Source organism: Haemorhous mexicanus, chromosome 1 (assembly GCF_027477595.1).
Source record: "Haemorhous mexicanus isolate bHaeMex1 chromosome 1, bHaeMex1.pri, whole genome shotgun sequence".
NCBI lineage: Eukaryota > Metazoa > Chordata > Aves > Passeriformes > Fringillidae > Haemorhous > Haemorhous mexicanus.
The window spans coordinates 74,263,377-74,278,173 of record NC_082341.1 but is presented as its reverse complement, the minus strand read 5'-3'; positions in this window follow the sequence as shown (position 1 = coordinate 74,278,173).

Sequence of the window (14,797 nt, the reverse complement as noted above, 5' to 3'; positions counted from 1 at the left end):
TAGCCAGCCCTGCAGGAAAAGTCTCCACACACTTGGATGCCCCACTGCGCATTCACGTGCTCCTGCACACAAACATCCAGGCAGACAAACAAGCAGGACAGAGTGCTCCTTGCATTCATTAAGGAATTAGCAGGATGCAATCTAGCTCTATATAATTAGTCAGTGAAACTCATTCACACCACAGTGATCACTATTATTAGCGAGGAGTAGCGGCATGGTGGGAGAGTCTCAAGCAAACCTTTCTGCCCAGAGGGTCTTGGTCAGAGCAGCCAGCTGCAGGCATGTTCCCCTTGCTTCAGCTGCTGGGTCGGGGTCACTGATGAGCCTTCTGGTGTGCTGAAGGAGCAGGAAAGTGGTTTACTCACTAGCAGGGAGCACATTTATTTTCTTCTTGGTATTTCTGCTGTTTTGCAGCACAGAGCACCAAGTAAATCAACCTTATGCCTTTGCAAAAGGAAGTAAATAAAGCGTCTGGGGAGTAGAAAGGGAAATTTCATATGGAAGAGCCTGAATTTTTTTACTCCAAGAAGTGCTATACACATCTGCAAGCTCAATATATTTCTCTAGAAGGGATGACTGAGAGTGAGTGAAGAAACACTCTTCAAAATTATGCTAAAGAAAGTACCACTTGTGGAAGGGCAAAAGCAGCACAATAGGTAAAAGAGAAGTGGAAATGGATGTATTATATCACCATTTATTTTCTGATGCAGACACTGAAGAAAGATTGCCTGGTCTGATGCCTGCACAATAGTGCCTGGCTAGATCTCATCTCAGCACAGTGTATCACTGTGCTTTCAAGCACACTTTCCAGCAGCCACTGTCGGCATGCAATTACCTGAAAGACACATCTACAAAGTGATTCCAATGCAGGGAGCTGCCTGAGAGACTTATTATACTGTAATAATATAAATATGTAAACATTGCACTCTAGAAACCTTATTGATCCTTGCTACCAGACATGACATCATTATTAATAAAAATGTAATGGGAGAGCTATAAATATGCAAAATAATAGCACATTAACCTAAATAACACCAACAAATTGTACAGCTTAGCATAAAATTGAAAACCACTAACCAAACACTGTGTGGTTTGCTCATGCTAGAAGCAGTCAGGAATCATACATAATGCAACAGTGCAACTGCTAACAATAGTCTCATGAAGATAATTTAGGCTAGAACTGGACAAGCTCCAGGAAACCTGCCTGGAGAGCTAATGCTGAGCTGTTCTTCTCTTTTTCAGTAAAACACCTCAGAGTTGTTTGGCCCACTGTCCCAGATGAATCTTATTAAAAGGGAACGGATAATTTGAAAAATTAAGGAAGAGGTAAATCGCCTATAAATGATACAGACATATATACAGATATAATAAAAATAAAATTTTAAAAAAAAGAAACTGCAAAAAAAAAAACTAACAAAAAGCAACCCCTTACCCCTCCCCCACAAAAAATCCTGAAAAAAAAAATCTACTAGATGAGTCTAGACAGTTTGGAAAAAGAAGAAAAAAAGGAAGAAAAATGAGGAAAAATTGAAAGAGTCTGTTGCCAAATGTTATTCATTAAATAAAAAGTACTACACTGCAGAAAAGAGTCCAGAGAATGTCAGACATCACAGCAAAGAAATGTTAGACTATAAATTGTTCAAAACTGGCACCATATTTTAAAACCCTCTAAATACCAATGATTTATAACCTATATAAATAACATTATTAGTATAAAAGCATTTCTTATAAAGATTAGGAAGACACACCACTAATGAGAGTGGAGAGTATGGTGCAGTTCAAGCAAAACTAATAGGCCTAATGCAGAAATTACTTGTGGAGGTTTTTTACTTTGTTTTATGGAAGCGGTCAGACTAGCTCTTCCATATAGCCTGTTTGGCCTCAGAGCCTACAAAACTCAGACATATTAGTTGACAAAGGCTTTTCCTCTCTTTTAATTTTTTTTTTCCATTTTTTTCCAATGAGATGAGGCAAGGTGCACCACTGAATTTTTAAAAAAAGATTCTTAAAAATAACAGCATTAGTTCTGACAAGGACTCAGTGAGTCAAGTGCAGTGTGAAGAGTGTGAATCCCTGGCTTGTGACGCTGCTGTCAGCTAGGCTGGCCTATCCCACATCCAGAAATCCCACTAGAGGCTGGAAGAACCTGCCCCCAGAGGCAGAACTGACAAGAATGCCTATGTTTTATTTGGAAACTTTAATACTCCAGAAAGAATATTTTAATTCTTTTATTTTCTCTTTTTCTGAAATATTTTTGCTAAAATTTCCATCGAATGAGAAATATGAAGGAAAGATTTAGTTTAGTTGAGTGCAATCCAAAGACACACACAGAAAAGAACAACCTAAATATCTTTCAAATCACAATTCCTGTGTTTTAGTCTTAATTGTATTTACAGCATATTCTTAACAAAGTGTCTGTTATTTGCTAAATGCAAATTACTTTGTAGTACTTGAAAGGTACATAAACCTTTCACTGAAGCTAGGCTGAATTTGGCCTTTGTAATGAAGTCTCAAACTAGTTGAGATTTGGAGGGCTTCATAATGAAATAATAAAGTCTAAAAGTTAAACAAGACTTTTCTTAAAACCATTGAGAAAGCCTTAACTAGGCTCATCCTCATCCCCTTCCTGATAATTTTTAAGTGTTGGTAAAACATCTGAAAAGCAAATGTATGTTAGTTCATAATTAGTTCTCCTAAAGCCACTGCTCTTTTGATTCCTACTGCTCAGAGTGATTTTAATCATATGCAGTTTGCAAAATTCTCACAATTTTATTATGATATGGGCTTTATGTTACAACCTTAACTAAATCTGGGGGTAACCCAGATTTTCTTAAGTATTTTTCCAATTTTCACCATCAAGGAGGAAAGGATAAAAAAAAGAAGAAAGCACACATTAAAACCTTGGAACTCAAAAGAAAAAAGAACCTCTAAATAATTAAGAAGTTCACCCTGAACCTAGTGGTTTGCTTTCCTCAAACCCAGCACCTGAGGATTTGAAATTGTTCAGGCTATGCAGATAATGTGTACACTATTTTATGGCAGCTCAAAGTCAAAGTCTGACTTTATATATACACACACACACGTTAAAGCTACCACACTTAGCCACAGCACACACCGCCAGCATGAGCTGGGTAGGCTGAGGAGCTGAGACACAGAGATGCAAAACAACTGAGCATAAGAAGCTAGCCAGATCAGGGGCAGATGGAGGCAGAAAGCTCAGTTCTGATTGTGAAATCAAAGCCTGTCCTACGAACAAACTCTTTCTTCCCCCCCTTTTTTTTCTTAACGAAATGTCACTTTTCATTTAGTATATGTGCTATATACTGCTATATTAAGGATATAAACATTGCTGTTTCTCACTATTTGAACATAGAGAGATATTTTAGTTAAACATTAGTGCTAAACTGTATCACTTTGGCTTCCTCCCAACTGGTGATTAAGAAATGAAGCTTATTTGAGAGAGAATTTCACAGGCAGCAGGTGATGTTCAGAACTGAAACAGTGTTTGGTGGTTTTGGCTGTTCAATGATTCTCATTCCTCCCTAAGTTCTTCCTAGTGGAGGTGGAGAAGAAAAAAGGAGAAGGAACCTATTACACATCCTTTATGTTCTGTGGGTGTCCTAAGTTGATGTGCAGCCTTTATTCACAATATTCTCTGCTTAATCATTCCTTACAGTTCACTTGGTTTACATTGTTTTGAGTCTGGCACTGAGTTTAATAGACTGGAGGAGTCTTACAAAAAGGACTAGATATGTCTACTAAAAAAAAAAAAAAAAGAAATGTAGGAGCAAAGAATTAAGTTTTCTTATTCATCAGCCTAAAAAGAGGAATCAAGTGATATTCAGTGACAAGTTCAGGAATATACCATAAATATATTGCAGATAGCAAAGTACATAAGTATCCTGTGAAATTTATGGCCAAGGGAGACCAAGAATAAACTGAGATACAGGGAGGGACTACACATTCCCACTGACAAAGACAATGCAGTGGTTTCAGTAAAGTGAAACAGCAGAGCCTGTAACACTGTGAGCCCAGCACATCCTCCTCTTCAGCCAACGCCCAAGTATCAGGACTGCTCTGCTGTGGGAGCCCAGCATATCCTGCTCTCCAGCCACGGCACAAGTATCAGGACTGCTCTGCTGGTGCCTGCATCACCTCCCAACAGCCTACTTGAAAATGTCAATTTGAGTCAAATCTGCTGGCCATGTTTGGGTTCCTAGAACATGTCACACAGAAGGAGACCCTTGACTCCAAGGATGTATGCCAGCACAGGCTGTCACCTCTCAGCCCCGTCCACAGGGTCTACTCCGGTCTACCTTCAGGAAGCAGCTGGAGCCAGCACACACAGAAAGGATCTTGGAAGGAATAAGAGAAAATACGTGTAAGTACAAAAGGTCATAAAGAATAAAGGAGGTACTTCTCCAGACATGTGTGTTTTTTGCTTCACTGACTTTTTGAGCTTTCTCTGAGTAACCAGACAAGATAGACCAACCATCTGACCTGGGATGCCAGGGACTGCCATCCCTGTGTTTCTAAATGCTGAAGTGACATTTGACAGAAAAACGTGTTATACATTCTCTATTAAATGATTCAATTTATTATGTTTTGGGCTCTAAGGTCCTTCTAAGGGCTAGGCATGAGTGTGCTACAGGAGCATGGCATATTTTTCTCTGAGAGTTGGCTGTAAGATTACTCTATCTAGATGCAAGGGTTCGGCTTTTTGCAGATGCAGAACAAGACAATCTCACTTTTTCTCCACCAACATTTCCACATAATGTAACACAGCCTAATTGTCAGACTTGTTACATCTGAGACAGAGATTGCACACTAGTTACCACATTTTAAAGAGTAAGTTTGATAGATACTCTCTTCTCCATGAAATGACAGGCAATTGCCAGAAAGGAACTCAGCACTGTAAAAAAGTGAGTTCTTATCTTAAAAAGAACAGAGATGACACTCATTATCATGATATTGGATTTTAATATAATGAAAACTTAAGTTAAAAAGTATTTAAATTGTCTCTGTTATCATATTCAATGCTTCTCATATAAACATATAAACATTTGCACATGTATAAATACATGTGTGTATACATAACATCATGGCTGTGATTTTTTATTGTGCTTTTAAAAAGCGCCCATCTTTGAAAGGGCAAAACAGTTTTCATTAAAACAAGGATTTCAAGATTAGACAGCACAGTATCGTGCTGCTTTGAAGCCCCCCAACAACTGAAGAAAAGATACATTCATATATTATTCTGTGTCACAGAGTTTATCTTCTTGGATTTCCGAGCATAAAAGGAACAGTTTGCAATAGGCACAGCTCCACTTCAGCATCTGAACAAACATGAATGCTGCAGATAGTTAGGGCTAAATCTTCTATTGATTTCAGCAAGAGTTGCAGTAATAACTCTTAGACACTTTAAATACTGAATTTTAAACAGTGTCTTAATTCTCATTTTCATATTTGTTTCCTGCATTAACAAAGGTTTTCTTATTATGTATTGTGACATGTAAAAAAAAAAGGAATTTTTTACCCTTAGGCTAACTACCTAGTTTTCAGCAGAATCTGTAATGTCTGGGTCCAGCCTTACACATTGCCGCAATTGCAAATGCAAAAAGAGCCAACTGTTGCTAGCCAGCGAGGCTTATTTATGGACAGCGGAGGGAGTGGATAATAAAACATCTGAGCAAGAAGCTTATGCCAAATGACAATTTTTTTTTCCTGTATATTTCCTTAAATAAATTGTCATCAAGGTAATGTATAAGTACTACACATTTTCTTGGAATGAGCACAACAACTTGATTTTATTTCTTTTTTACACAAATATATCTTTTAAAGAGGATACTAAGGAAATATGATGTAAAACTTGTGGCAAGGCACTTATTTTATTTCTGCATTGAAATTTGTAAAGCCACACTTCCAAAGAAGAAGAATAGCAATAGCAAGATTTTGCATGGCAACTGTACATGCTGAATAAAGTGCAAAACCTTTCAAGCCTCTTGCGGAAGCAACATCACTGCAATCAGTTCTTAGTGCTGCTATTATGGTTTGCACACCAAAATATACTCAAAACACGTCCTTCCTTTTTGTAGAAATGGAATATCAGCCTTTGTTTGCAGTCTTTGAACCTAGTCAGGGTCTGGAGAGATGGTACTGAGAAGGGAATGGTCTGTGACTCTGCTGTCAATCTTTTCTGGAATATGGTAAAAGCCATACAAAAAAAAAAAAAAAAGGAAGATCACAGTCCTTCTTTTACCTCTGTTACTGCAACATGTAAGGGAAGAGAAGTCTGTCTTCTGGTTTTCCCACTGTCAGAAAAAGAGCAGGCCAAGGACTGACAATTAAAGCCCAATCAAGACTGCACTGGCATTGCTACTAACTGATGTTCAGAGAGACACTGTCAGCTGTGAACTTGCCTTTGTCTCTTTGCTCTGCTCGTCTTCTCTACCTCTGAGGAACTGCAGCTGGCAGTTTTCCTCAAAATGCTGGTAGTAAATCAGGATGTAAGCAGACCCTCTGCGGTCCCACAGAAACAGGCAGTCTTGTATTCTTCAGTCTGCCTACTAAGGAGCAGTGAAAGCTGGCAGAAGGAAAAGTCCAAGTAAGCTCATAAAGAATTCTGTTACTTTTACTGCTGGTATTCACTATGCTTTACCCTTACTGCTCTGTCTTTCTCAGCTTGATGAAGAGCCTCTTTGGAAGACTAGATACCACCTCACCCATTTGCAAATTTCTTCCCTCTCTTGCCCCATGCCTTCTTGGACTTTCCCATTCTCCATTCTCAGGCTGCCTCTAGCACTAAGCCTGCACTGAAATTCATTAATGTGTAGTACAAAGAATCCATCTCCAAGACACCACAGTACTTGTTCCTCATGCATTGGTACAGAGCATTAAGGATAAAGGCACATTGTACAGTAATGTGATTGGTTTTATTCCCTTGCTTATAGCCTAACAAAAGCTGGAAATTAGCTTTCAGCTCCTTTCTCTTCTGCCTTTTGCAAACCTGCTTTGCAATATTTCTAGAGGACCCTTGGATACCTTTTAGGCACCTGAGCTCTTGAGGTCCGACAGTCTTTGGGCTGCAGCATCTGCCAGCACAAAGTTCATAACCCCAAACTCCTTGTCCCCACAGTCTGCAGCTGCCAGGTCCAACATACCATCCGTGTCCTGCTGCTGACTGAGGATGAAACTGCACCCACAAAAGTGTCAAGGAGCAGCAGGATCAGTGCAGTGGGCAGCTGAGGGGCATCACAGCACAGGCAGTGCTTCCGGCCAGGGTACCCTCGGGCACTGCCAAGGCACCGGGGGATAGAGACCAGGACAAGAGACCTAAGGCTGGGTAAGGGCAGTGACCTGTGGGCCATGGGCAGAGCTGGGGGAGGAACCCTGCAGGCAGGTCAGGGCCAGCAGCCAGGGTGGCAGTGATCTCGGGGCCATGACAAAGTGCCCTGTGGGCCAATCATGCCACCCCCCACCCTGCAGGAGACAGCTGGGTGGCCCCAGGGATACACAACGACCCTGATCAGTTCAAATGTTCTGTCTATTCCCCTTTGCTCGTCACCCATGCTCTGAATCATGAAGGCAGCAATGTGAACTTACTTTTATAGATATCTAGACTGAACTAAGGCATGAGAATGTGCTTTATTCATCTCATTGCTTCTGCCTACCAGCAAGGCTTTACTTACAGGTTGCTGAACCAAATCTGCAAACCCTACAACATCACTGGCGAACCAGGAGGGGGCAAACTCACTCTCTCACGCCCTCATGCTCTGGAAAGTCTGCCAGACAAACATGAAGGCATCCACAGCTCTTCCAGGCCTCAAACTCCCTAAAAGTGATTTGTGTTCTTTTATGAAGTAACCTCAATGGCTGGCAGGCTGTTGTGCCATTGATATAGGTCATGTGTTAGAGAGATAAATTAGCCATCTCTACCTGGGTATAGAAAGCCACTGCACCACAAATGCACGGGTAGTATGTCATCATTCCCGCAATAACGCATTAGCATTCCCCTTTGAGCTGTCGTCTGTGTTATCCCCATTTTTCATATCACACGTCCTCTTTTGTAACACCTGAAAGCATTTCTTTACTGCCAGGAAAAAATAAAAGACACCAGTATTACAATGCATGCTTATTCTCAGGTACCTGCAAAATCTGATGTTTTGACATTAAAAGTCTCTGGCAATCGGTTAGTCATTTCACAAAGACTGAATCAGCGCTGTCAAAGAGTTATTGTTTTAAGTCTTTCCTATTACACATCCATTCACTTTGCCAAGCAGTGTCTTTTAGTAATTCTGTTCAAACGCTCAGCACTGCTGCTGTCATTGCTGTTCTTACCCAAGCAGTACAATCAATAGATGGATAGACAAAAATTAAATCATTTAATGGGCTCTGGTTGAGTTCATTTGGGTCACAGGGTTCCCCAATTCTTCTGCATTATTTTTATTCCCGTACTGCCACAATAATGCGTGTTTCCACTTGGTTGCTATCCTACCCCACGTAATGACAGAAGTTGTGGGCTGGTTGGATGCTCATGTGGAGCCATGAGAGAAGCCTCTGATGTAGCTGGTCAAAACCACAGGGGTTTCTTTTTGCAGAAAGCAGCTAGCTAGTCAAAATCATTTATCTAAACATGTTCCTTCCTTTCTCTGGAGAGGATCATGCCTGTTCTACAAGTGTGCACATTCTGACTTTCTCAGTATGAGCCTTGATATGCAATAGAATCCTGGGACAGAGTACACAGGCCTCACTTTCCATGCCTCAGCTCACATTGAAAAGGTAGCATTTGCCAAGAATCATTGTGCTATGGGGGAAAGGAATGGCTGCAACAATTTCTTCTCATGGCTTTAGCAAAAATGTAGTCCTAATCCTGGAGTAATGCTATACAGAACTACCCCAAACTCCCCAGACCCTAGCAAGACATGCATCTTTGGGTGTGGAAATAGAGATGTCTGGAATTTACTGCTGGAGTTTGCTGGAAGTTAGAATAGAGCAGTTCCCAGCCATGTGTAAGCTCACTGGATCGTCCATAGGGCTGCTGTAAATTAACCAATACTACAAGAGTTCTCCAGTTTCCCAGCTGCTGGCTTAGGAAAAACGCAAGGGTGATTTAAAGGCATCTATCTTCTGATATTGCTCTCTGGTGAAAGCAAAGAACCATTTATCCCTTTCTCATAAGGGGAGGAGGGAGGGAGAAGGGAAAAAAGATATGGAATTCTGACCAGTGGCAGGGTCTTATGGATGTTATAGAAACCAAGAAATTTGCACTATTCAATATGCTGAGGGCTCTGTATCTGAATGGAGGATGGGAAAAAGTCCATGCAAGCTATAGTGAGCAAGTGAGCAGCCAAAACTTGCTTTTCACCACACTTCCTTACCAGGATTCTGGCAGCACAAGTTACAGCTGCTCTGTGTTGCTAGAAAGCCTGTGGAAAACTAAGGTAGAAACACCTGAGAAAGTTTTGGAGTTTTATAAATGAATGTAAATACACAGTTGAAGCACAGGAGAGACTAATCCAGCTGACAATGTGCTAAATATTATGGTCTACTGCAGAAATATGTAATTGCAAGCATGCTTATTTCACTATCCATAATCAGGTTTGGGTTTGGTTATTGCTTGGTTTTTTTACAATGTTTTATTTACTTGATGGCATGAAATGGTTTGGAGTAAATAGGCTTTTTAATCTGTTTCTAATTGGCATGTTATACTTCTGAATCAGGAATAAAAGGAATTAATAAATGTTACAAAAATTGGATTGAATATAAGATAAATTAGAATAGAGCCATTATAGTCCTTTGAGTAAGTATTTAGAAATTAAATTATAAATGTATTTGAAATGTTAATCATTTACTCAACAGGCTATAACAGCTTGAAAAGCACCATTACAATTTGTCATGTAAATTCATATTCAGACATGAAATAAAAGTGTGAGGAGAAAACAAAAGGATACTGTGTATGGGCAGTCATAGCTGTTGCAGAGAAGCATTGATTCTCCTTGATAGTTTCAGAATCTGTTCAAATCTTGAACAAAGGAAAACACTAAGAAAATCTGTAACTGACCAATACAACATTCTTTTCGAAAAGTGCTCCTGGCATAATTTATGAAGACACATTGAAAATGCCTGGTTATAACATGATCAATAGAAGAGGTCAAATGTACTCAGTGATGCAATGCTCTATATATCTCAGGTACTTCTGTCTTATTACCAGTCTCACTGAGCATAGAGGCTGCTCATCCTGACAGAGCGCTGATGAGCCGCAGAAATGCCACTTTCCATCGATTACAGGCAAGAAACAAAGATACACGGGATGAGATCCTTGAATAATTTCAGCAGTTAAATCTCTCAACCACTTTGCAGTGCCCACTTGAATTCCACTTTATCATACAAGTTCTCACAGGCCATTGTTACTCCCATTCTGGAATAAGCACATGGGCAGGCAGGGTGTCTGCTGACATCACAGCTAGTTCAAGAGGTGCCCCTGCAGAGCAGCTCAGCTGGGACATAGGGCCAAAAGCAGTGGAACATTCCCTGATTGCAGGTTGCTCTGCACAGGGGAGGTAAAATGATTCCCTACTTGCTCTCTAAGTCAGGATCTCAGCAGCCTGAGGCAGGGAGTAAGTTAATGCTGTGATGTTCTGATTCTGATGCATTGCAAAGGGCAGCAGATAGGAAACCACTAAGTGCACAGAAGGAGAAGAGTTTGGGCCTTGCATGTTATCAACTTCAGTAGTTTTTTTGAAAGCCTCTTGATATTTGATGTTACAGACTGCTGGGTAATGATGAAGGCTTCTTATGCAACATCTTAGATGTTGCACCCTTGTGGATGCAGAGGTAATCAGGCAAAGACAGATCCCAAAGGTTTTTTAAAAAGGTTCGGGCCTTCCTACTGTCTGTTAGAGCAAACCCTTAATTTGTTTAGAGACTGACAAGTAAATCTCATCTCTGCTTGTATCATAGTTAACAAACTCTCCTCTGCCATCCGCACAGGTGGCTGCTCCCTCACTGACTGCTGTCTAGAAAAATGGAGCATCACCACTCCCTGCTTTGATACCAGTAAGACAGTAAATGATCATTACTTCACAACTCAGCACTGTAGAAGCAAGATATATCTCCTGCTCAGGACAATAATTTGGATATAGCTCAAGAGCTGAGATACAGTAAAGGAGAGATTAATTAAATTACATCTGCTGCATCACCTTAGGCTTTCAAAATCAGAAATCTTGAAAATACCTATTTATTTTCCCTAAGTCTAGCTATAGTTCAAAGCTACATAATTTATTATTGATACAGACTCACAGGTATCTGCAGGAAGACACATCTTGAATACGTCAAGAGCATCCCAACACTCAGACTGTGCTCTTCATATCTACAGAGATTCACCTGTCTCACATGCTGAGCTTAATTGAAGATTTGAACATAATTACTGCATCCCAACTGCTCCACAGCTGGTGTCCAGAAGACAAAGGACAAAGCTGATGTCCACCTTCTGGCTGGAAGATATTGGACTACCCATCTTATGCACAGCTCCCTAGCTGCTAGAACACAGACCAGCAATGTGTCCAAGAGCGTGAGAGTCTCCATCCTTTCATGGAATAATAGCTAGGTATTTACCTGAAAGGAAGGGGGAAGGCAAGAGATCTTGTGACTCTCCAGGCCTTGCTGCACTGACTGCTTAACATAAATTCCACCTCACAGAAACTGGAAGCTCTCTGTTGTGCCAAGTGCACTGGTCACCGGGGCTGGTACTGTCCCACGTTCAGTAGACAGTTATTTCTCCATACCACGCTGAAGGACATTGTTGGGACACATTCAGAGCTTTGCTGCTATAGAATCATGCTGCTAACAGCAGGATTATTCTGCTGAGTTCAAATCCCCTCAGATGCTGGGAGAAGCTAAAGGTTGGACTTTGGCACTTAAGCACACTGTGCTACTTGGGATGCCATTGTCTAAAAAGAACACGGTGCTCTTGTTCTGTTAGCAATGTTTTATGACTGTTTTTGAGAGCAGCTGTGAAATCAAAGCCCTGTGCTTTCCAGATGACAAGACACTAACCAGGTAAAGAGGCCCAAGGAAAGTGCCAGACCGCTCAGTGATGTCGAGTCCAAAACACTTACATGCAGGCTGCAGATCAAATGCAAATTTACTGGCAAGAATTTTGGCTTCTATATTCTTTAGTTATTTCCAAGGCTGGAGCAGCTGCAAGCATCTATGAGAATAAAGATTTTGGATCTGGGACCCTTGCGTGGCATTTTAGGAGAAAAAGACCACTTATGAGCTATGCCTAAGTGACTGTTGTTTCCACTAAAAAGCACTAAAACTCCACAATCGCTCTGTGGACCCTGCCATAGAGAAATGAACAGTCTTTAAATTCCTTCCTACCTCTGAGCCTCCCAGAGGGGCAAGGCAATTATTTACAAAGTCAATTGGCCCGTGACAGGGAGAATTGTTTTTTATATTGTTTTTCATTCCCAGCTCCACTCTCATGCCTTTCTTCAGGACTGGTGCCTTTCTTCACTTTGCTGCCTAAACAATATACATCAGGCATATTTAAGTTCACTGTTCCCCACGGGGAGCTCTTGCAATTAACTTGCTGTCCTGGTGTGTGGATAAGTAAATCGGGAATGGGCAATGGTTGATTTGTATTTATGGTGAGCAACTACTGTGAAGCCTAATAAAAAAGTATTAGAAGTAGGAAAAAGAAATAAATCCAAAACCAAACTAAACCAACAAAACAAAACAAAACAAAACAAAACAAAAAATCCCCAAACAAAAAACCAACAAACCACAAACCAACAACAACAACAACAACAACAACAACAACAAAGGAAAGTTTACTTTAGAAATTAGATTTTTAAATGTCCACTGAAGCCTTATGCCAGGTCTTCAGATTGAGTTCATCAATGTAGTCCAGTTGACTTCAGTTTTTATCAGAGATTTTGCCTTTAGTGTAATTGTTTCTATTTTCCCTACATGTAGATCTGGAGTCCTGTTCACAGTACACATGTTATAAAAGGCCAGATACAGGAACCTCTGAAATATTCTAAATTTTATCTTTGTTTATCCTGTCATGAGAGAATGAAAACGTAGCAATATTAAGTAGGGCAGGGTTATTGTAATATTCCTGATGTATACAATCGTGGTTTGTCAGAGGCTGAACATTTTCTTTCCACTTTTTACTTAATTTTACAGTTCCTAGCTGATGGAAAATTTCATGTCTGGTCTTACTTTTGGTTGAGCAGCTCTGAAACTCAATATGCAAGGTTTGTGTTTCTTTAGAAGGCTGCATGCCATGCTTCTAATAGAAATACCTCACTCTTGCTCACTCTGACAGGAATATTTCAATCCATCACTGACAAAGCACTAATCAAATCAGATATTAATCAAAGACTTCTTTTTCTTCTTTTTATTTTTTCTTTTCTTCTAATTCGAAAGATCTCCAACAATAGAATAAATTCAGCAAGAGAAAGAATCACAAAAAAATGCACATCAAAACTACTGAAGATGTTTTTGCCAAAGGCAGTGCCCACATCACTCTCTTCCACACTATTATTTCTCCTACTTTCCCCCATTGCAAGAATTAACATGAGGTTCAGAAGGACTGGCCCACTGGCCATGTAATTTCCTGGCTTTTATGGGACAGCTCCTGAGAAAGTACCAATGGCTCAACACCCAAAACTGACCCAGAAAACACAGTAAAACCCATGCTTGTAGATAGAAGTCCAGTCTTTTAAAGAACCAGGGCCCTTAAAGGCTGTGGGACTCACTGGAGTAGTTACAGAGGTGAGTCCCTCTAGCAGGGTAGGTTACAAGACAGCACTTACTGTTTCCCATACCTAAAATATAAAGTAGTTCTCTCTTAGTCCCCTGCATTTGCACAGACAGCCAGCTCTTGGACTGACATGGCAGAAACAGATCTTCCCAACAAGGGGGATACATTGGAAGGTTCTTTCCCCTTATAAGGAAAGAAATAAAAAGGGGAATGACAGGATGAATGCCTTCGTGCATCGACCTGTACACACACACATTTACACAGACAGAGGATAATGGCTTGAGTACCCCACAGCTCTCCCCACTGCCTTACCCTACCCCAATTTCTATTGGTTAATATCAAAATCTATCCTAAAAGAGGATTTATTGTATTTTATCTTATCCTGCTGCTTGGACAGGTGCATGGCACTACTATGAGAAGGATGCAATTTTCAATGACCATCAATTTCAGTGTCTAGTCAGGGATGAAATCAACATGACAATGTCAGTAGCAGAAGACAAAAATATGCCCCACGCACATATGGACCTGACTGAGAGTTTTCACTGTCCCACATCAGGTCTGTATGAGGTTCTGAGTGTTCCAGCACTGCATAAAAGATCCTCCTGTGACATTTTTGTTTAAAAGAAAAGTTGAGAGTGCAGAAAGGCACCCACACAGGTTTCCTTTCCCACATTCCTTCCAGAGTATTTCAGAATTGCATTTCACACTTCTGTTTTGCATGAGCTGTTCAGCATTCCTGATTCTGCTTCTCCCAATGGTTCAGCACACTTCCTGAGTACATTTTATTTTTCACACAGGAATCAAGATAAAGGACTTTAAATTATACTAAGACAAGGGTCTTTATATTAAACTACGCAGGCAACCCTGTGTATTTACTAGCATAACTCTTTTGAAATCAAAAAGCTATGTCATTTACTGGCTGAATATCTGGCCATATTTGAAATTCAAGTGTAAAACTTACTGCTGATAAGCAGTGGAGCGGCTTTAAACAGTAAATAGGACATGTGGAAAACGTGGATATGTTTT